At 46.0% G+C, this 23,492-nt stretch overlaps 1 protein-coding gene across 1 annotated transcript in view; it reads left to right on the top strand.

The window, feature by feature from the left end:
• LOC143973812 (rab11 family-interacting protein 1-like) overlaps positions 1 to 23,492 on the top strand; it is a 61,657-nt gene that overhangs the window by 5,196 nt on the left and 32,969 nt on the right. The window lies entirely within an intron of this gene.

The following is a 23,492-nucleotide window of genomic DNA, read 5'->3' as shown; positions in this document are numbered from 1 at the left end:
CTACTTTGATGTGACTTGGTCACAATCTCTGTTGCATTAAAGTTGCAAGCAATTCGCATTGCACAGTCTTCCTGAAAGTCGCACAACAATGGGGGTCGCACTAGTCTGAACCGAGCCCAAAACGTAGAGATCCTGAATTCTGTGATGAAGGAATCATCTGATGTTTTCGCCTCTTTCTAGTCTGCCTCGTGGCGGCTCGGTGGCGCTCCCACATGACCAGCTAGAGCTGTGTGGTTTTTCATGGTCGTATGAGATGTGGTCTGAGGTGCAGAAGGAAATGAGAAGCTAAACAAGCTATATAAAGAGCAGATATTGGTACGGCTGGATGTGAGCGGCTTTATCACCATTTTCTGCAATTAGCTTCCTGTGATGTGATTCTTTCTGGAGCTCCCTCGTCTGTTGGGACCATTATAAAGGGGGGTTCCGCTCTCAGCTCTATGGTGAGGAGAGGTCACAGCTGGAAACATGGAGACTTTGGCTGTGCCATTGATAAATATCGCTTATAGGTGTAGGACATGGGACGGAGAGGGAGGAGGGTGGGGCCAAACTTTGGGCTGAGTTAGAAGTGGGAGCGGGTACCTGTCAAAACTGGGTACCAGTCCCCCGAAAAAAGTGCTAAATGTGACTGGGGGTTTCATACAAGCGGAGCTTCACTTTCATTTTCACTCTTAAAAGAGAAGTTAAGGTTTGTTTGTTTTTTGTTCTTCTACCCCCTCCCCCCCCCATCGTACTTGGGTGGATGCTGCATCTGTTCCCAGGCACCTCTGCACTGAGAACCGAGCGATCAAACACCGCCGATGGCTCTCACCTCCCCTGAGCTTTTGCCTGTCGGCAGCTTTCTGCTCTCTCCCCTTACCCCATGCTCCCCCGCGTGTGCTCACTGAAGAGCTGAGCTGTGGATGGGGAGCGTCTCGCTGAGAGCCGGAGACGAGTGTCAGTCCAGGCACCTCTGCACTGAGAACCGAGCGATCAAACATCGCTGATGGCTCTCACCTCCCCTGAGCTTTTGCCTGTCAGCAGCTTTCTGCTCTCTCCCCCTACCCCATGCTCCCCCGTGTGCGCTCACTGAAGAGCTGAGCTGTGGATGGGGTGGGGAGTATCTCGCTGAGACCCGGAGATGAGCGTCAGACCAGGCACCTGGCGGATCCAGACTTTATTGTCTGGATGACATGCTGCCAGGGCTGACCGCTCTGCTGGAAACTGGTCACATGAGTGCAAAGCGAATTGTACTTCTGTGACCCAGAGGAGAGGCCCAGGCAAAGAATCCCCCCCCCCCCCCCGGTAGGTGATTTGAAGGGGGGGGGGAGCTGCTTTTTACTACGTTAAGCAGACCGTTCCGCAATTAGCATTGCTCTAATCTGCTCTGAAAAGGCCTCTTGTTTAGGATCAGACATATAATCCAGTTACAATGATCCCTTACAATGGATCCCAAGCTGGCCGTAGACTGAGAGTGCGGTGGGGACGGTCTCAATGTCGGGGTGGGGGAGGGTCACCTCTTGGACTTTGATGTCTGGTAGAATTGGGTATTTGCAGTGCGGGGGGATAGAGAAGAACGGGTCTTTTCTGGGACCTCTGTAGGGGTATTTATATCAGAGGTGACATTTATAGAAAGTTCTATATTTAGATGTTTGCAGACACTCATTGCGTGCGGGTTCTCGTTTCCTGCCAGGCGTTTTTTCTTCTATATCCTCTGTGGGCACCATGTTTACATCGGGTGGAATGTACGGCTCCTCCGCGCCCCCCCCCCCCGCGCTGACAGACGTTCGCTGATGATGCTGTTAGATCGACAGTTCGTTTCTATGCAGAATTCCATCTGCCCCTCAGTGACTTGACAAACCTTTTTTTTTTGTTTGACTCCCATTCTGATGTGTAGAGTTTAATGTTTGTATTTTATACTATTGTATAGAATCCAATGTAGATTCTTCCTGACTGAGGGGCACAATGACGGGTCACATTTAATTCCGATAAAAAATGGCGACTTTTCCACTCCGAGTCGCTAATTTTGAACATTTTAGATTGAACTCTTAACAGTCGCAAAAACAAATTCCTGTAATTTGGGGACAGTTTAGTTCCACTTTTAGGCCCTGGTCACACTGTGGTTTCTGCATCAAAATCGCACCCCATTCATGTGAACCGTTCTGGGTGTGAGAGGAGCTCCAGGCTTCAAAAAAAATAGCAAGTCAGCAGCTACAAATCACTGGATTTGTAGCTGCTGACTTTTTTTTTTTTTTTTTTTTTTGAAGCCTGAGGGGAGGCAGTGAGTTCACTATGGCAGTCAGCCGGATTGGGTGCCTGTCAAAACCATGTACCCCCCATAGGTGGCAAGTGTGACAGCAAAGGGGGAGGAGACAAATAAGCAGAGCCTCCCCTTTTTGGTGGAGCTCTGCTTTAAAGCAGAGTTCCACCCATACATATAAAATTCAGCAGCTACAAAGTGAAGTTGCCGACTTTTAATAATCGGACACTCACCTGTCCAGCGATGCGGGCGTATGAAGCCTCGCTCCTCTCCACAGCGCCGACGTGTGGCTTCACAGCTGGGCATGTGCGAGGCAAGCTGTGATTGGCTGGGCAATCTTCTGGGACCTGTGACGTGTCCAGAAGATTGCAGCGGGAGAGGGGAGAGGTGAACTTCTGGCGCCGCAGAGCCGCGGGAGGAAGTTGGAGCTGGGTGCCTCTTAAGAGTATCCGATCTCCCCCCCCCGCCCCAAAAAAAAGATACTCCAAATGTGGTGTCAGGGGATCACCTTCACTTAAAGCAGAAGTTCCATTTTTGGGTGGAGCTCCGCTTTCAGTACTTGTGACCACGTGACATGCCACATTCGGCATGTCATTTTTTCACAGGTACCCAGCTCCCACTTCCTCTCCTGGCGGCACTGAATGGATGTTAACCTCCCCCTCCCTGCAATCTTCTGGGATACATCCGAGAAGATTGCCCGACCATTCACAATGCGTATCGCGGCTTGGTGCGAGCCTGGCTGTGAAGGCACATCTGGGCGCCCAGACTTGCAATGCCGGTGCCGCAGAGAAGGGCGACGGTTTGGGCAGCTGCATCACTTGGGAGAGCAGCACCTGTCACCGGCAGAAGATCAATATACTAATTGGCAGCAGCTGATTGATGGAACATTTTCCAACATGCCCCCTCGATAGATGTCAGTCGACTTCTATAGAAGGGGCCACACAATTCAGATGGTCACTTGCTGGACTGGCCAAAGTTTGATCAGCATACGGCCAACTTAAAGAGTAACTCCACTTTTGAGAATACCCCTCCCCCTCTGGGTGATCTCTGTACATGGATTATAATAAACTTTGTAGCAGATTCCAACCTTTTGTTCTGAAAAAAATAGCTGTCTGTGTCCATGTGAGTTATTTTATAATCAATCAGCTGCTGCACTTGCAGGACTCTAGTGAGGAAAGTGGCAGGGTCTGCATCCCTTTAGATTAGATTTTTTTTTTTTCACTTTGGGAGTACCTCACCAAAAATGATGTTTGTTGCAGGGGATGCCCAAAATCTGACTTGTATCTTAGTGCAGACTTCTGGGGAAATCAGCGAGCCAATCACACAAGCAGGAAATACATTTTCAGGAGGATGTTCTGTATATCATCTGTATAGAGCGCCTTCCAGGCGGCCATATTGTCAAACTGGTGGTCTATAAATCAAATAATAAAAATTATTATATATCTCTATATCATCAAATACTATTTATATATCAAATATATAATCAAAAAATCTATATATATACAATTTTTGATATAATATATATAATAAAATACTATATAAAAAAATATTATATATATATTTTGAATATATATATATATATATATATATATATATTCTATATATTACTATATATATTCTATATATTCTATGTATTACTAATATATATATATAATTTTTTTTATATATATATATATATATATATATATATATATATATATAAAATACTATATCAAAATATATATATTTTGAAAAAAATATATATATTAGTAATACATAGAATACATAGAATATATATATATATATATATATATATATATATATATATATATAGTTATATATTTATATAGTTATATAGTTATATATTTATATAGTTATATATTTATATAGTTATATAGTTATATATTTATATAGTTATATATTTATATAGTTATATATAGTTATATATAGTTATATAGTTATATATAGTTATATATAGTTATATATAGTTATATATAGTTATATATAGTTATATATAGTTATATATAGTTATATATAGTTATATATAGATATATATATATATATAGTTATATAGTTATATAGTTATATAGTTATATAGATATATAGATATATAGTTATATAGTTATATAGTTATATAGTTATATAGTTATATAGTTATATAGTTATATATATATATATATATAGTTATATTCAAAATATATATATATCAAAAATTGTATATATATAGATTATATATTTGATATATAATAATTTTTATTTGATTTATAGATCTCTATCATCAAATACTATTTATATATCAAATATATAATCAAAAAATCTATATATACAATTTGTGATTATATATATATATTTAAAATAAAATACTATATCAAAAAATATTATATATATATATATATATATATATATATATATATATATATATATATATATATTCATATATATAATATTTTTTGATATAGTATTTTATTTTATATATATATCTATATATATCTATCTATATATATCTATCTATATATATCTATCTATATATATCTATCTATATATATCTATCTATATATATCTATCTATATATATCTATATATAGATATATATATATCTCAAAAAAAGTGCAACAAATGATCAGTTGAACCCTAAAAATCGCATGTTCTCACATCTGATCTGCGTGTTTCCAGGTGTGTACAGGTTATATATAGGTTTGCATTGTATATTGCTATTTGTTGTTCTATAATTATCGCTGGTGACGGGGGTGGGGTGAGCGGGTATCTGCGAGGGTGACGATTCCGGTTACACAACTGAATGTTCTCCTGTTGTGCCGGCAGCAGGTTGGACGGCATTCCTCCGGCTCTGACCTCATCATACAATCCTTCATTATGGAGCTCCTCTCCTCTCCTCTCCTCCATTCTCTGCATTGTATACAAACAGTCTAGAAGTTTTTCTCTCCTTTGTTTTATATGAAGGGCAGACTGGACTCCGGAAGACTCAATACACTTCTGGCACCTTCTCTTATAGGTTTATGTTTAGTTTTGTTTTAAGGGTCGGCAAACATTAAATAGAAATGACGATTCCCGGCTCTTTTGGCGTTTAATGATTTGTATCGGGGTGTGAACGTTTCTCTATTCACATACATGTGCATTCCGTGCATTGAAGTGATATTATCCCCACGCTGTGAGATCTACATCCTCCCTTCAGTTTCTGTATGGGGCTGATGGTGCTGTCATTTCAATTAAAACAAAAACCCTCTTAAGGCCGGGTTCACACCTATGTGAATCCGCATAGCGGGAGAATGTGACTGGATCCCTGTGGAGCCGGTTCACTTATCTGCGTTGCGGCTGGGGAGCGCACGGCACAGAAACGCTGTGCGTCTTCGGGTCTGTTTTAGGGCCAAATTCAGGCATAGAATCAGCCCTGATTCGTCCCTGAAACGGGGAACAGGGACGCACAGAAATCCGCGCGGGTTATAGTGTGAACCCAGTTTAAAGTGGAGGTCCACCCTAAAGTGGACCTTCTGCTCATTGGAATCCTCCCCCCTCCGGAGCCACAATTGGCACCTTTCAGGGGGGAGGGGGGTGCAGGTACCTGTACAGTACAGGTATCTGCACCCACTTCCGGTGTAGATTCTGCAGAAAGCAACACCCCTTTCCGCAGAATCTACACCCCTTTCCGAAAGTCCCCCCGCTGTCTCCTGGGAAACACACAGATCCCAGAGGCAGCAGGTCCGTCCTTATTGTGCACCGCGACTCGCGCATGCGCAGTAGGGAACCGGGAAATGGCTCCACTTCCTGATTCCCATACCTAAGATGGCGGTGGCAGCACCCGAGAGACGATCGAGAGATGGGCTTCGGGTGCCGACATCGCGGGCGCGCTGGACAGATAAGTGTCACTATTTTAAAAGTCAGCAGCTGCAGTATTTGTAGCTGCTGGCTTTAAAAAAAAAAGTCGGATTCCCGCTTTAAGTGTTTTTTTTTTTTTTTTTTTCCTAATGGATATCCAGCTGTCACATGACCCAGCTCTCTCCCAGCCTGTCTGCAGGGAAACCTAAGCAGGAGGAGCTGCTGGTCACATGTTCAACATAAAAAGCCTTTAGAATATAATAAAAATAGAAATGTTTCTTAACCACTTCCTGCCCGTAGGCTGTGTATATCCTCCTGCGTAGGATCACATACCTAGTGCAGAAGCGCGTTCTTTCAGGTATGTGGTGCCGCCGGTGACCACAGGGGAACCCCGAACCAAAATGAAAATAAAGTGTGGGCTTCCCCCTAAATTCCATACCTGGCTCTTCAGGTCTGGTATGGATATTAAGGGGAACCCCGCGCCAAAATGTAAAAAAATGGCGTGGGGTCCCCCCAAAAATCCATACCAGACCCTTATCCCAGCACACAACCTGGCAGTCCTCAGGAAAAGGTGGGGGGGGGGTGAGAGCGCCCCCCTCCTGAACCATACCAGGCCACATGTCGTCAACATTGGGAGGGTGCTTTGGGGGTTGCGGCCCACCTCAAAGCACCTTGTTCCCATGTTGATGGGGGGAGAAGGACCTCATCCTCACAACCCTTGCCCGATGGTTGTAGGGGTCTATGGGCGGGGGGCTTATTGGAACCTGGAAGACCTTTTTTTTTTTTATCGGCTCCCTAGTGCACATGTGCAAAGCTCGCTGTGCTCTTATTGGGCCGGCTACAGGGGAAGGAGGCGGCTGAACGTTCTGCTCACTTTGCCCCCCCCCCCCCCCCCCCAAAAAAAGTCACCAAGTGTGGCAGATTAGGTGGGAGGAGGCAGACAAGCGGAGCTTCCCCTTTTGGGTGGAGCTCCGCTTTAACTCGTCATGCTGGGTGTTGCAGTGCCATGAATGTTGGGCAGTGTAGCTGGAATGGGGGTAACATTCAAGCCACCCATGTCCAGCCTTTGTATAGAATGCCACCAAAATTCTCTACATTGGATTGGCTGATCTGTAGGAGGTCCGTTTGGTTCTCCAATCACAGCGCGAGTTCTGATAATGGACTCCTAAATCTCAGACACCAAATATTTCCATAGAACGTCACCTCGGGACTTTTACTTCCTCCTGCCAATCAGGAAATAGATGGAGGAATATTACACAAAGGATAAATATTTTTCTTGCATGTCCTTGTTTTGAATTTTTTCACCTGACCCGGTTTTCGTCGCTCTTTGTACATTGTGTTGAAGTTTTGGGGAAATTCTTCGGCTGATTTCCAGTAACATTGAGGCTCATCGCACCGCCTGACTCGCTGAACTTCACTGTTCACCTTATAGATCCCTCCCCCGACATTCCAACCAGTTCAATTGCTGTACAACCCAAAATAAATAGAGCTGAGTTTACATACGCTAAACCTTCCGTCTGTGGTAATAGGTGAGGACTTTACATCATATACATAAAAAAATTCCCCCTCCCAATCAGGACCTCTGTGTAGGGGAGTCTAGGTGTGCCTCTGAAATCCCCCTCCCCCCCGGGATTTCTAGCCATAATCTTTAGTAAGGGCAGATAATTCATGTAGCATGCACAGAACTGGTGGAACCCACGTACCCCCATTTACTGTCTGTAGGAGTCTGAAGAAAACTAGTGGGGGACCCCCATCTACTTTCTGGAGAAGACTGGAGGAAACCAGTGGGGCCCCCGTTTATTGTCTGGAGGAAACCAGTGGGGCCCCGTTGTCTGGAGGAAACCAGTGGGGCCCCGTTGTCTGGAGGAAACCAGTGGGGCCCCGTTGTCTGGAGGAAACCAGTGGGGCCCCGTTGTCTGGAGGAAACCAGTGGGGCCCCGTTGTCTGGAGGAAACCAGTGGGGCCCCGTTGTCTGGAGGAAACCAGTGGGGCCCCGTTGTCTGGAGGAAACCAGTGGGGCCCCCGTTTATTGTCTGGAGGAAACCAGTGGGGCCCCCGTTTATTGTCTGGAGGAAACCAGTGGGGCTCCCGTTTATTGTCTGGAGGAAACCAGTGGGGCTCCCGTTTATTGTCTGGAGGAAACCAGTGGGGCCCCCGTTTATTGTCTGGAGGAAACCAGTGGGGCTCCCGTTTATTGTCTGGAGGAAACCAGTGGGGCTCCCGTTTATTGTCTGGAGGAAACCAGTGGGGCCCCCGTTTATTGTCTGGAGGAATCCAGTGGGGCCCCCGTTTATTGTCTGGAGGAATCCAGTGGGGCCCCCGTTTATTGTCTGGAGGAATCCAGTGGGGCCCCCGTTTATTGTCTGGAGGAATCCAGTGGGGCCCCCGTTTATTGTCTGGAGGAATCCAGTGGGGCCCCCGTTTATTGTCTGGAGGAATCCAGTGGGGCCCCCGTTTATTGTCTGGAGGAATCCAGTGGGGCCCCCGTTTATTGTCTGGAGGAATCCAGTGGGGCCCCCGTTTATTGTCTGGAGGAATCCAGTGGGGCCCCCGTTTATTGTCTGGAGGAAACCAGTGGGGCCCCCGTTTATTGTCTGGAGGAATCCAGTGGGGCCCCCATTGGTGGTGCAGCTGTGTAGATCCTGAGATCTTCTATAAAACAGCCGCACCTTTCCAGGGATATCCCCTCCCCCCCTCCCCCTTTGATGTCGTTTTGCTATGTAGTGAAGCTGATTTCCAGATCTCGGATGAACAACATTCTCATTGTTTATACCCCCCCCTCCCCCCCATCCCTGCAGTTGGCAGACATGTTTATGAAGGTCGTCCTCTGGATGCTTCTGTACAGACGGGACGTGAACAGCCAGTCAGCGCATTTCAGGTGGTGGGACTTGTGTGCAGCTGCTCTGTGTAGCTCAGTATGAAGAGTATACAGGAATGGAGGAATTTGTAATCTATTACCGAAAGTATTGGGACGCTTGCCTCTACACAAACATGAACTTCAATGGCCCCCCAGTCTTAGTCTGTAGGGTTCAGTATTGGGTTGGCTATAACACCTATATTCACCTCTTCTGGGAAGGCCGTCCACAAGGTTTAGGAGGGTGTCTATGGGAATGTTTGACCATTCTTCCCAGAGGAGCGTTTGTGGGGTCAGGCGCTGATGTTGGATGAGAAGGCCTGGCTCGCAGTCTCCACTCTAATTCATCCCAAAGGTGTTCTATCAGGTTGAGGTCAGGACTCTGTGCAGATTAGTCAAGTTCCTCCACCTCAAACGAGTTCATCTATGTCTTTATGGACCTTGCTTTGTGCACTGGTCCAAACCATTTGGTGGAGGGGGAATTATGGTGTGGGGGGAGGGGAGATCATGGTGTAGGGTTTTTCAGAGGTTGGGTTTGGCCCCTTAGTTCCAATGAAGAGAACTCTTATGACATCAGCATACCAAGACATTGTGGACAATTTCATGCTCCCAACTTTGTGGGAACAGTTTGGACCTTCCTGGTCCAACATGACTGCTCACCAGTGCACAAAGCAAGGTCCATAAAGACGTGGATGAGCCATTTTGGGTGGAGGGACTTGACTGGCCTGCACAGAGTCCTGACCTCAACCCGATAGAACACCTTTGGGATAAATTAGAGCAAACACTGCGAGCCAGGCCTTCTTGTCCAACATCAGTGAGGGGTGAAATCTCCTCCAGTAGGATACAGACAATAAAACATTCTAAAGCCGGCCAAAGGACTTGGATGGTGGAGCAAATCTGACTGAGGTTCTGACTCTTCCCAACTCGGCCCGGATCTATGAATAGATCTCTTCCTGTGTCAGGCTTACATAATGAGGATTTCAGGTTTCTCAGGGTCACCAGGTGGCGGTGCCATGTGACGAGGTACGCGCCTCTCGGGTGTTGGCAAATAGTTGAGGTGTAGAGGGGACACGTGTGTATTTTGGTAGCTATTTTGGGACTTTTTTTTCCCCCTCTGCCCCGTCCAGTGTCACTTTATACAATCATTATTCCTAATCACGATTGTTTAGGTGATTAGGCAAATTTTGTATAAACACCGGAAGAAACCAATAGAGTAAAATGCGCTTCATTTACACGCACACCGAGGATTTGGAATATCCCGCGCCCGACGAGATCACCACGGCGGCATTCATACGAGAGAACTCTGCCTGTCCAGCAATGCAGATGTTCATTAAAGTTTTACTAAAGGCACTTTTTTTTTTTTTTTTTTTTGAGAAGCCCTGAGCCTCCTCTACTGAGGTCCCCTTCCGGCCATCTTTGCTGTTCCTCTTCTGTGTCCCCAATGACAAGTTGCTTGCTTTGGGGGCACATGAGTGCTAGCTCCTCGTGTATGTGCGGCCTGCAACTTCCTGGGATATGTGATGTACATATCCTATCACCCCCTCGCCTAGGAAAGAATGGTGGAAAAACTGTTTGTTAAAAAAAAAAAATGGGGCTTTTTATATTGTGGCTATGGGGGGGGGGGGGTTGGGTCGGAGGGGGTGTAGCCATGGAGACGGACACGCTATAGCGAGTTAAGGTCCTCTCTGACTACTTCCTGCAAACCGCTGTTATTGTACGTCAGTGCTTTGACATGGAATACCCGGGTTATGGCATATAGGTTGGAAAAAACAAGTCCGTCTAGTTAAACCATAAAAAATATACAATCCTATATACCCACAGATGATCCAGAGGAAGGTGAAAAAAAACCCAGCAGAGCCATGATCCAATTTGCTACAGCGGGGGAAAATTCCTTCCTGATCCCCCCGAGAGGCAATCGGATTTTCCCCGGATCATCTTTACCTATAAATGTCAGTACCCAGTTATATTCTGTACATTTAGGAAATAATCCAGGACTTTCTTATAGCAATCTACTGAGCTGACCATAACCACCTCTGCAGGGAGTCTAGTCCACATTTTCACAGCTCTTACTGTGAAGAAACCTTTCCGTATTTGAAGATTAAATCTTTTCCTCTAGACATAGTGCCCCCTTGTCCTCTGTGATGACCATAAAACAAACTTCACTATATAGACCCCTTATGTATTTATACATGGAGATCATATCCCCCCTATGTATTTATACATGGAGATCATATCCCCCTCTTATGTATTTATACATGGAGATCATATCCCCCCTTATGTATTTATACATGGAGATCATATCCCCCTCTTATGTATTTATACATGGAGATCATATCCCCCCTTATGTATTTATACATGGAGATCATATCCCCCCTTATGTATTTATACATGGAGATCTTATCCCCCTTATGTATTTATACATGGAGATCTTATCCCCCCTTATGTATTTATACATGGTGATCAAATCCCCCCTTATGTATTTATACATGGAGATCATATCCCCCCTTATGTATTTATACATGGAGATCATATCCCCCCCTTATGTATTTATACATGGAGATCATATCCCCCCTTATGTATTTATACATGGAGATCATATCCCCCCTTATGTATTTATACATGGAGATCTTATCCCCCTTATGTATTTATACATGGAGATCTTATCCCCCCTTATGTATTTATACATGGTGATCAAATCCCCCCTTATGTATTTATACATGGAGATCTTATCCCCCCTTATGTATTTATACATGGAGATCTTATCCCCCCTTATGTATTTATACATGGAGATCTTATCCCCCCTTATGTATTTATACATGGAGATCTTATCCCCCCTTATGTATTTATACATGGAGATCTTATCCCCCTTTATGTATTTATACATGGAGATCATATCCCCCCCTTATGTATTTATACATGGAGATCATATCCCCCCCTTATGTATTTATACATGGAGATCATATCCCCCCCTTATGTATTTATACATGGAGATCATATCCCCTTTTATATATACATGGAGATCATATCCCCTTTTATATATACATGGAGATCATATCCCCCCCTTATGTATTTATACATGGAGATCATATCCCCCCTTATGTATTTATACATGGAGATCTTATCCCCCCTTATGTATTTATACATGGAGATCATATCCCCCCTTATGTATTTATACATGGAGATCATATCCCCCCTTATGTATTTATACATGGAGATCATATCCCCCCTTATGTATTTATACATGGAGATCATATCCCCCCTTATGTATTTATACATGGAGATCATATCCCCCCTTATGTATTTATACATGGAGATCTTATCCCCCTTATGTATTTATACATGGAGATCTTATCCCCCCTTATGTATTTATACATGGAGATCTTATCCCCCCTTATGTATTTATACATGGAGATCTTATCCCCCCTTATGTATTTATACATGGAGATCTTATCCCCCTTTATGTATTTATACATGGAGATCATATCCCCCCCTTATGTATTTATACATGGAGATCATATCCCCCCCTTATGTATTTATACATGGAGATCATATCCCCCCCTTATGTATTTATACATGGAGATCATATCCCCTTTTATATATACATGGAGATCATATCCCCTTTTATATATACATGGAGATCATATCCCCCCCTTATGTATTTATACATGGAGATCATATCCCCCCCTTATGTATTTATACATGGAGATCATATCCCCCCTTATGTATTTATACATGGAGATCTTATCCCCCCTTATGTATTTATACATGGAGATCATATCCCCCCTTATGTATTTATACATGGAGATCATATCCCCCCTTATGTATTTATACATGGAGATCATATCCCCCCTTATGTATTTATACATGGAGATCATATCCCCCCTTATGTATTTATACATGGAGATCATATCCCCCCCTATGTATTTATACATGGAGATCATATCCCCCCTTATGTATTTATACATGGAGATCATATCCCCCCTAATACCCTCTTAAGAGGGAATACATTTTCTCATAGCTGACCTGGTAGTTTCTGAAATGGTGGGCAGTCCTCTTTAACATAAGTGGGCTCTGCGGCGGATTCGCCATGATCACTTTTATTGGCGATGGGAGAGGTGCCTCCTGTTGCGCTCCGGTAGTTTGTCGCTTTTCCCCTCACAGACCTGGAACTGAGTGAAAGAAAGATGGCCCCCGCTCAGCTCCATAACATTGGAGGATGTCAAACGTCACTTCCACCTAAAGGGGATTTTTATTTTGTTTTTTGCTTTCAAGTGTAAATGAGATGTGAGGTCTTTTTGATCCCCGGATCTCACATTAGAGGTCCAGTCATGGCTTTTTTTTCTTTCCTATTACAAGGAATGTTTACTTTCCATTTGTAATGGGAATTAAAGTGCTTGTAAACCCTTACAACACACTTTGACCTACAGGTGAGCCTAGATTAAGGCTTACCTGTAGGTCCAAGCAATATCTCCTAAACCTATATGGTTTAGGAGATATTTGCCGAAAGACAGCGGCGCACTGAGCACGCCACTGTCAACAGCGATATTCCGCGAGTGGCGACTCCCGTGCGCATGTGCGGGAGTGACATCACGGCTTTGCCGAGTGACAGCGGCGGAGCAGCAAGACCCGCCAAGAAGGACACTCCAGACTACAGGGGACAGCAGTGACTTCGCTGGCTCCTGTGTCAGGTAAGTGACACATAATGGGCTACTATGCGATGCGATGTGATGCGATGCACAGTAGTCCATTATGCTTTACCTTTGCAGGGAATCAGGAAGTAACACCCATCAAAGTTTACTTCCTCTTTAAAGTGACTCAAAAAATGAAAAGGACAGAAAATATGAAGGAAAAAATATAAACACCTCGCCGAGCTCGCGTGCCGAATCGAACGCATACGCAAGTTGCTCCCGCATATGAAAAAGGTGTTCAGGCCACACATGTGAGCTATCACCGCAATCAGAGCGAGAGCAATAATTCTAGCCATAGACCTCCTCTCTAACTCAAGGGTCTATTGTTTGTCACCATTCCACAAGCGGGCGCAGTTTTGAAGCGTGACATGTTGGGCATCAATTTACTCGGTGTAGCATTATCTTTCACAATATAAAAAAAAATTGGGCAACTTTACTGTTTTTTTTTTTTTTTTTTTATTAGTGTATTTTTTCCAAAACAAATCGTAAGACTGTTGCGCAAATACGGAGTGATACATTATTGCAACGACCGCCGTTTTATTTTTTTAGGGTGTCTGACATAAGATGTATATTTATAGTATGTTTGGGGGTTATAAGTAATTTTCTAGCAAAGGAAATTGATTTTTAAAGAGGAAGTAAACCCTGATGGGTTTACTTCCTCTTTTTTTCCCTGGAAAGGTAAAGCATAATGGACTACTATGCATCGCATCGCATCGCATAGTAGCCCATTATGTGTCACTTACCTGACACAGGAGCCAGCGAAGTCGCCGCTGATCCCTGTAGTCCGCCGCATCCATGTTGCTGGTGGCGTCTCGCAGCTCCGACTAATCACAGCGGCGAAGCCGCGATGACGTCACTCCCGCGCATGCGCACGGGAGTCGCGTCTCGCAGCTCCGCCGCTGCCACTCGGCGAAGCCGCGATGACGTCACTCCCGCGCATGCGCACGGGAGTCGACAAATTAGGCAAATCCATTCATGGATTTGCCGCATTTAGTGCGCCTGCGCGCCGCTGTCTACGGCGCATGCGCCGTAGACAGCGGTGCCCATTTTCGGGCAAATATCTCCTAAACCATATAGGTTTAGGAGATATTGCTTGGACCTACAGGTAAGCCTTAATCTAGGCTTACCTGTAGGTCCAAGTTGTTTGGAAGGGTTTACTTCCTCTTTAACTTGTAAACAAGAGACCTCTATCACATAATGCCTGCAATGGTTCCAGGTGATGGTCTTCAGCTGTTTTTAATTGGCTGGCATGGGATGATGTCACTTCACTCATTGTATGTCGCAGACGATTGGAAATGGTTGGCTTATGTGTTTTTGTTTGTTTTTTGTTTGTGTGTTTGTGTGTGTGTGTGTGTGTGTGTGTGTGTGTGTGTGTGTGTGTGTGTGTTTGTGTGTGTGTGTGTTTGTGTGTGTGTTTGTTTGTTTGTGTGTGTGTTTGTTTGTTTGTGTGTGTGTTTGTTTGTTTGTGTGTGTGTTTGTTTGTGTGTGTGTTTGTTTGTTTGTTTGTGTGTTTGTTTGTGTGTGTGTTTGTTTGTGTGTGTGTTTGTTTGTGTGTGTGTTTGTTTGTGTGTGTGTTTGTTTGTGTGTGTGTTTGTTTGTGTGTGTGTTTGTTTGTGTGTTTGTTTGTGTGTGTGTTTGTTTGTGTGTGTGTTTGTTTGTGTGTGTGTGTGTTTGTGTGTGTGTGTGTTTGTGTGTGTGTGTGTTTGTGTGTTTGTGTGTTTGTGTGTGTGTGTTTGTGTGTGTGTGTTTGTGTGTGTGTGTTTGTGTGTGTGTGTTTGTGTGTGTGTTTGTGTGTGTGTGTGTGTGTGTGTGTGTTTGTGTGTGTGTGTGTTTGTGTGTGTGTGTGTTTGTGTGTGTTTGTGTGTTTTGTAATAAGCCCACCTGGTGACAGATTTTTATTACTGCTGTTCAAAATGAATGATAATAAAAATATTAGTAGTATTTTTATTGCGGTTTATTTTAAATGTATTTCCTGTGAGGAGGTCATCCTTGTCCCTCAGTACAGATCTCCTCCTTCCTTCACACGGATGCTTTAGGTTGGATCCAATTATCTCGCTGTTTGTGGGTAAACAATGATCACATCTCCTGCTTTGTGCTATTTTGAGTGACCTAAACGCTCGCGGATTGTCAGTAAACAAATTAAAATCTTTATTCTGGGACCTTTTTATAGCTTCCTGTCATTACAGCGGATTTGTACGTGTGTGTGTCCTATAAAACGGGTTCCGTTCTTCGCCGCTGTGATGTGGTCGGGCCGCACGTTGTGGAGATCGGATTTATTTTTAGTCTCAGGTGTTTGTCATGCTGGGTGTGTCGTCTTTACAGACTCGATACCTGCGTGTCGCCCACATCACTCCTTTATATAACCATTGAAGTGTGTATGAGCCGTTCCTCCCGTATCGGGGCTGAGTCAGCCATGTGGTCATTGTTCTTTTTATAGAAGTCTTTTCAGGTATTTCACACCTCGGTGACCACACGTGATGACCACACGTGATGACCACACGTGATGACCACACGTGATGACCACACGTGATGACCACACGTGATGACCACACGTGATGACCACAATATAATCTTCATACAATCTGAGCACTGTGTACTTTACCATTTTTTTTTTCTTTTGATACCACAATAGAAAGGGGTGTTAATTGTGTAAATTCTTACATTTGCAAAGCGATTGATTTTGTGAATCTGTGTGAACGGGCGCCGACACCATTTTTTTCCCGAATATTCATAGAGTAGGAAAAATACTGCATTATGGCTTCTACTACCGTATTCCTATCATCTGCTCCATCCATTGACCAGAATTGGGGTAGTACTGATACCGGTATCTGCATACTGATACTAGAAACCCGGTGTTCTGGCATATAGTGTCCTGCCATCAGATACTGTCCGCCCCATACTGCGCATGCGCATTGCTTGCACAGTATGGAGCAGAAGAAGCTTCAGAAAATCTCCGAAGGTGAACAGCGCCTGCGCCGTAAGTCGAGGTGGTAGCCCCACCATCCAAGTGGACATAGGGCCGCCGATATTAGAGGGCCCCTCGCGGGCTCGCTTCGGGCTCAACCTTGATGCGCTCGGCTCTTTTATATTTAGACTCTGTCCACTTGGATGGTGGGGCTGGAACCTGGACTCGCGGTGCCGTTCATCTTCGCCTATTTTCGGAATGTGTGTGTGTGTGTGTGTGTGTGTGTGTGTGTGCTGTGTACTGCGCATGCGAAGTACACAGCGGACACTATCCGATGGGGGACACTATATGATAGTACAACGGCACTAATCGGTTTAGGAGCGGGGCCGCCATGTCCTCAAGTGATTGTAAAGTCTTGCGTTTTTTTTGTTTTTTTATTAAAAATAACAAACCTGTTATACTTGCCTGCTCTGAAGTGGATTTGCCAGGAGAGGTCCCCCTCCTGTGATCCTGGCCCCTCCCTCCCTGTTGGGTGCCCCCCACTGCAAGCAGCTTGCTATGGGGGCACCCGAGCAGAGTCTGTTCTGTGTCCATTCAGACATTGAACTGTGGCCCGTCCCGATTCTGTATGTCTGGTTCTGTTCAAATGGCAGAACCTCTACTGCTCAACTGAAGTTCTACTTGACCAATAAATAATGGGGTGAGGTTCTGATGATGGACTTGAGATCCAGGGGTGACGCAGGAATTAAGATGGTTAAATATTATTGCACCCGTACTTCAAGCGGGAGTCCGCCGGGAGTTCCACCGTTTTTTTTTTTTTTTTTCCAAATACTGCAGCTGCTGACTTTTAAAATAAGGACACTTACCCGCCCAGCGCGCCCGCGATGTCGGCACCCGAAGCCAATCTCTCGATCGTCTCTCGGGTGTTGCCGCCGCCATCTTGGGTATGGGAATCAGGAAGTGGAGCCTTTCGGCTTCATTTCCCGGTTCCCTACTGCGCATGCGCGAGTCGCGCTGCGCAATAAGGATGGACCCGTTGCCTCTGGGATCTGTGTGTTTCCCAGCAGGCAGCGGGGGGACTTTCGGAAAGGGGTATAATCTATGCCCCTTTACGCAGAGAGCTATCCCGGAAGTGGGTGCAGATACCTGTACTGTACAGGTACCTGCACCCCCCCTCCCCCCTGAAAGGTGCCAATTGTGGCACCGGAGGGGGGAGGGTTCCAATGAGCAGAAGGTCCACTTTAGGGTAGACCTCCGCTTTCAGTTGCATTACAATTTGGGTAAGCCTGCCCAGCCTAGAATGTTTTCCTGTGAACTTGCACAGGTCCTCGCAGCGTATACCGAGTCTAATGCCCTTGTATTTGGTCTTCTCAGTTCAATCGTCCTTTTCAAGGGTGAACCTGAATCTGCACCATGATCGGCCCGGCGTGTCCTTCTGCAAACACTGAAACTATGACATCGCTTTCTGTTGACATTTCAGAACGAAGGTCAGAGAAGTGACCTGTAAAAGTGGCTGCAAATTATAGACCTGCTAGAGGTTGGAATGTTCCAATGTAAACCTGTCAGGAGGATTATTATTGTACAGGATTTATAGGGCGCCAACAGTTTGCTCAGCGCTTAACAAAATGAAGGCAGACCTTAGCTACAATTTGGTACAAGAGGAATCTGAGGACCCTGCTCATTAGAGCTTAGAATCTAAAGCAGGGGCAGGGAACCTTGGCTCTCCAGCTGTTTTGAAACTACAAGACCCATGAGACATTGCAAGACCCTAAGTGCCGGTTCACACAGGAGCGACTCAGATCCGACTTCAAGTCGCCCCAAGTCACCTCAGGTCGCACAACATGTAGAAATCAATGTAAGGCTCGGTTCACACAGGGGGCGATGCGAGGCGACACGACTTGCCTCGCCGCGACCTCAGCGGCGACTTGCAAATGACTTCTGTATAGAAGTCAATGCAAGTCGCCCCGAGGTCGCCCAAAAGTAGTACAGGAACCTTTTTTCTGAGTCAGAGCGACTTGAGTCGCTCCTCTTAGAACGGTTCCATTGTACAGAACGGGGGCGACTTGTCAGGTTGCGGCACGGCAAGTCATGTCGCCCCCTGTGTGAACCGGCCCTAAGTGAATGAGAGCTGTCTTAGGGCCGGTTAACACAGCGGGCGATGCGAGGCGACACGACTCGCCTCGCTCCCGCAAGTCGCCCCCGTTCTGTACAATGGAACCATTCTGAGGGGAGCGACTCGAGTCGCTCCGACTCAGAAAAAAGGTTCCTGTACTACTTTTGGGTGACCTCGGGGCGACTTGCATTGACTTCTATACAGAAGTCATCTGCAAGTCGCCGCTGAGGTCGCCGCAGGTCGCGGCGAGGCAAGTCGGAGACGCCTCGCCTCGCCTGCTGTGTGAACCGGCCCTTAATGCACACTACTGAAGTCGCTCCGACTTCAGAAAAGGTTCCTGTACTACTTCAATCCCACTTGTAGGCGACCGGTACCCATTGATTTCAATGGAGGTCGCCTCCAAGTCGGATCTGTCTATACAGAGGCGACTCAGAATTATCAGCTCTCAAAAGGAGTTCCCCCCCTAAGCTCATTCTCTGATTGGCCACGGCAAGTCGCCTGGCCTGGGGCGACTTAGGGCCGGTTCACACTGCGGGCGATGCGAGGCGACACGACTCGCCTCGCCGCAGTGTGACAAGTCGCCCCCGTTCTGTACAATGGAACCGTTCTGAGAGGAGCGACTCGAGTCGCTCTGACTCAGAAAAAAGGTTCCTGTACTACTTCTGGGCGACCTCGGGGCGACTTGCATTGACTTCTATACAGAAGTCATCTGCAAGTTGCCGCTGAGGTCGCGGCAGGTCGCGGCGAGGCAAGTCGGTGTCGCCTCGCCTGCAGTGTGAACCGGCCCGTAGTGTTGTAAGTCGCGTCAAGTCGCGTCACGTCCAAGTTGCCTCCAAAAGTCGTGTTGCCCCTGTGTGAACCGAGCCTAACAATCACAGGCATGACTCCTAGAGGCAGAGGCATGATGGGATTTGTAGTTTCAAAACAGCTGGAGAGCCGAGGTTCCCTATACACCTTATCTAAAGGAAGGGTCAATTGATACAAAATAACAGCTGTGGGGGATGAGCTAATGGAGAAATTAAAATGGTGTTAGAAGCAGGATAGGCATCTTTAAAGAGAAGGGTTTTCAGGGATTGTCTAAAGATGGCTAGATTAGGGGACAGATTGGGGTAGGGAGTTCCAAACCAAATGATGGGAGAGGCTCTGGAGAAATCCTGGAGGTGAGAATAGGAGCAGGTGACAAGGGAGCTAGAGTGGCTTGGTTGGTATTTTTGGACCGGGTTAGTGATGTCTCTGGGGGCAGAGTTATGGATGGTTTTGTAAATTATGGTTAGTAATTTTAATTGTATTTGTTGGGTGAGTGGAAGCCAGTGGAGGGATTGGCAGAGGGGTGGAGGACACAATGGTTGGTAAGGTGGATGAGTCTTGCAGTGGCATTCATTAACTGAAGGGGGAATAGTCTAAAGGTAATCCAATGAGGGAGTTGCAGTTGAGTCGAAGGTTACCCCTAGAACCCTGCTGTATGGGCACGTACTGATAGATGTGCCATTGATATTGACAGAAGTCAGGGGAAGGGGCATGTGGGGGAGAAACTTTAAGAGTTTTTTTGGTTTTGGATTCAGTTCTGAGGACGTGGTGTGACATCCAGGCTGATATGTCTGTTAGTAAATCAGTGATGTGCGAGGAGACTGATGGGGTGAGCTGAGGGGCAGAGAGATTTGGGTGTCATTACCATATAAATGGTAGTGGAAGCCATGGGAGGCTATCATGTGACCCAGGGAGGACATGTAGATTGAAAATGGGAGAGGTCTAAGAACTGAACTTTGGGGGACCCCAATGGTAAGAAGTTGGAGAGGAGGAAGTGGAGTTGTAAGTGACATTGAAGATGCGGTGAGATAGGCAAGATTCAAACCAACGGAGAGCGCAGCCATGGATACCAAGGAAATGGGTTTTTTTTTTTTTGAGGGGGTGATCAGCTGTATCAAAGGCAGCAGAAAAGTCGAAGAGTAAGAGTTGCGTGTTAATCGTTGGTTTTGGCTGTTAGTAAGTCGTTTGAGTTTTAAGAGGGCAGATTCTGTGGGCGAAATCCAGACTGAAGGGGATCAAGGTTTTTTCTCAATGAGGTGGTCGCTCAGTCAGTTGTAGACTAAACCTTCTATTACACAGGATTTGTATAGCGCCAACAGTTTGCACAGCACTTTACTACATGAGGGCAAACAGTACAGTTATACAATTCAATAAGGAGGAATCGGGGGGGGGGGGGGGGTCCTGCTTGGTTAGAGCTTAGAATCTAGGGGGGGGGGGGGTCAAGTGAAACAAGAGAATAGCTGTAGGAGATGATCAGACGGGGAAAATTAAAATAGGTGTGGGTAGGAGAGGCTTCCCTGAAGAGATGGGTTTTCAGGGATTGTTTAAAAGTTAATAGAGTAGGAAACGGACACATTGGGGTAAGGAGTTCCATAGGAATGGAGAGTCTCTGGAAAAAACCTGGAGAGAAGCGCGGGAGGAGGTGGGGGTGGAATTAGAGAGCAGGGAGGTCTTGAGATGAACTAAGAACCATTAGGTTGGTATTTTGAGACTAGGGCAGTGATGTAATTGGGAGCAGAGTTGTTGGCTTTGTAAGTAGTAGGAGAGGAGTAGCAGACACAGAGCAGTTAAGGTGGAGGAGTATGGCAGCAGCATTCATGATGGATTGAAGGGGGGATAGACTATGTAGTTATGCCAATGATAAGGGAGTAGTCGAGGGGAGAGATGACAGCGAGTGAATTGGCTTTGTGTCATTGGTTAGAAAGGGGCGTATTTTGAAGATATTGAGGAGGCAAGATTTGGACATCGATTGGACGCGGGGCCTAGAGATGAGTACAGAGTCCAGCACTACACCTAGGACCTTGGGATGGGCAGATAGCCATCGATTTTGACAGATCAGGGGAAGAGGCACCTGGGAGAGGAAAAATGATAAGTTTGGTTTTGAATAGATTAAGTTTGAGGGAGTGGTGTGACGTCCAGACTGATATATCTGACGGTAAATTAGTGATTCGTGAAGAGACTGAAGGCGTGGGCTGAGGGTTCGATTTTTAGATTTGGGTGTCAGTGTAGAGATGGTATTGGTATCGGCTGACCCATGGAGGAGGTGTAGACTGAATATGAGAGGTACAAGATCAGAACCTCGGGGGACCCCAACAGAGAAAGGGAGAGGAGGAAGTAGAATTGTAGGTAACACTAATGCCGCGTACACACGGGCAGATTGTATGGCGTACTTAGTCAGTCGAAACACATTTCAGCGGACAGTCCGCTCGTGTGTGGGCTTCAGCGGACTTTTTCAGCGTGCAGTCTGGCGTACTAAGTATTTCGGATTTTTCGAAATTCTGTCCGTCGTACTTTGGTTTCAGCGGACAGTCCGCTCGTGAGTAGGCTAGTTGGACGGACTAAGAATGGCGCATGCCCAGAAAGGATTTACACGGCGGAAGGGTGCATTGCTGTGTATTGGACTTCCTATTTCTAGTCCCGTCGTACGTGCTGTACACGTCATCGCTCAAGCTTTCGACGGACTGTTTGTGCATCCGTGTGTGGTCCAGTCCGTTCAGTCGAAAGTATGACGGACTGTCCGTCGGATTGTATGACGGACTAAGTACGCCATACAGTCCGCCCGTGTGTACGCGGCCTAAAGGTGCGGTTGGATAAGTAGGAAGAGAACCAGTGAAGAGTACAGAGACCAAAGGAGTGGAGTTTTTTTGAGGCGGTCAAAGGCAGCAGTGAGGTCCAGGAGTACAGAATAGTGTCGCTTGGTTTTGGCCCTTGGTAGATTGTAAGTTTTAGGAGAGCAGTTTCTGTGAAGTGTTGAGGACGAAAATCAGACTGAAGGGGATCAAGAAGGTTATCAGCCAAGGTGGTTGCTCATTCGGTTGTAGACCAAGACCTTCAAGGAGTTAGGATAAAAAGGGGAGCAAGGAGATGGGGCGTAGGTTAAGATTACTTGGGTCCATTGAGGGCTTTTTAGATATGGGGCTGACAAGTGCGTGTGTTAGAGTTTGGGGAAGATGGCAGAAGAGAGGGAGCGATTGAAGATGTGGGTTAGAGGGTACGATAGTCAGAGGGTAAACGTAGCATTTGTGAGGGAACATGTATCCAGAGGGTAGGTGGTAAGATGGACTCTTTCTTATACAGTACTGGGAATTCTGTAGACATTATTGTACAACTTCATCTAATTACAGACAGAAGGCTTTACCTTTTTAGGTTGGTCATTGTAAGGCTTGGTTCACACAGTACGCGGCACGACTTACAGCGCCGCGACCTCAGCGGCGACTTGCAAAACGACTTCTGTATAGAAGTCAATGCAAGTCGCCCGAAGTCGCCGCAAAAGTAGTACAGGAACCTTTTTTCTAAGTCGGAGTTACTTGAGTCGCTCCTATTAGAACGGTTCCGTAGTACAGAACGGGGAGCGACTTGTCAGGCGGCGAAGTCGCCTGGACAAGTCGCCCCTGTGTGAACCGAGCCTAAATGTTCATAATTCCTAAAGTTATGCTTGCCTACTCTGTAATGGTTTTGCAGAGCGCAGCCCCCATTCACCTCTTCGGTGCCCAGCCAGCACTCCTGGCTCCTCTCCTCTGCCAAGGGCACACCATAGCAAGCCACTTGCTTTGGGTGCCCTCATGCAGGCTTGACCCCGAGCTGTGACTTTGCCCTGCCCCAGTTTCCTCCTCACTGGTTGTGATTGATAGCAGCAAGATCCAATGGCTCCCACGGCTGTCTCTGAGCCAGTGAGGAGGGAGAGAGCCTCTGCTCTCATGCATGTCACTGGGTTGAACTCGGATAAATATAAGGGTGGGGGAGGGGTAGCTGTATGCAAAAGGTTTTTATTACTCTAATGCAGGGAATGCATTAAAGTGATTTTGTAAAGGTTTGTGTTTAAAAAAAAGTTATACTTGCTCTGAGAGGTTTTGCACAGAG

This window comes from Lithobates pipiens, unplaced genomic scaffold, assembly GCF_037356315.1.
Source record: "Lithobates pipiens isolate NorthernLeopardFrog02 unplaced genomic scaffold, aLitPip1_a1.2 Scaffold_12, whole genome shotgun sequence".
Taxonomy (NCBI): domain Eukaryota; kingdom Metazoa; phylum Chordata; class Amphibia; order Anura; family Ranidae; genus Lithobates; species Lithobates pipiens.
This window is presented reverse-complemented; position numbering and strand designations above follow the sequence as displayed.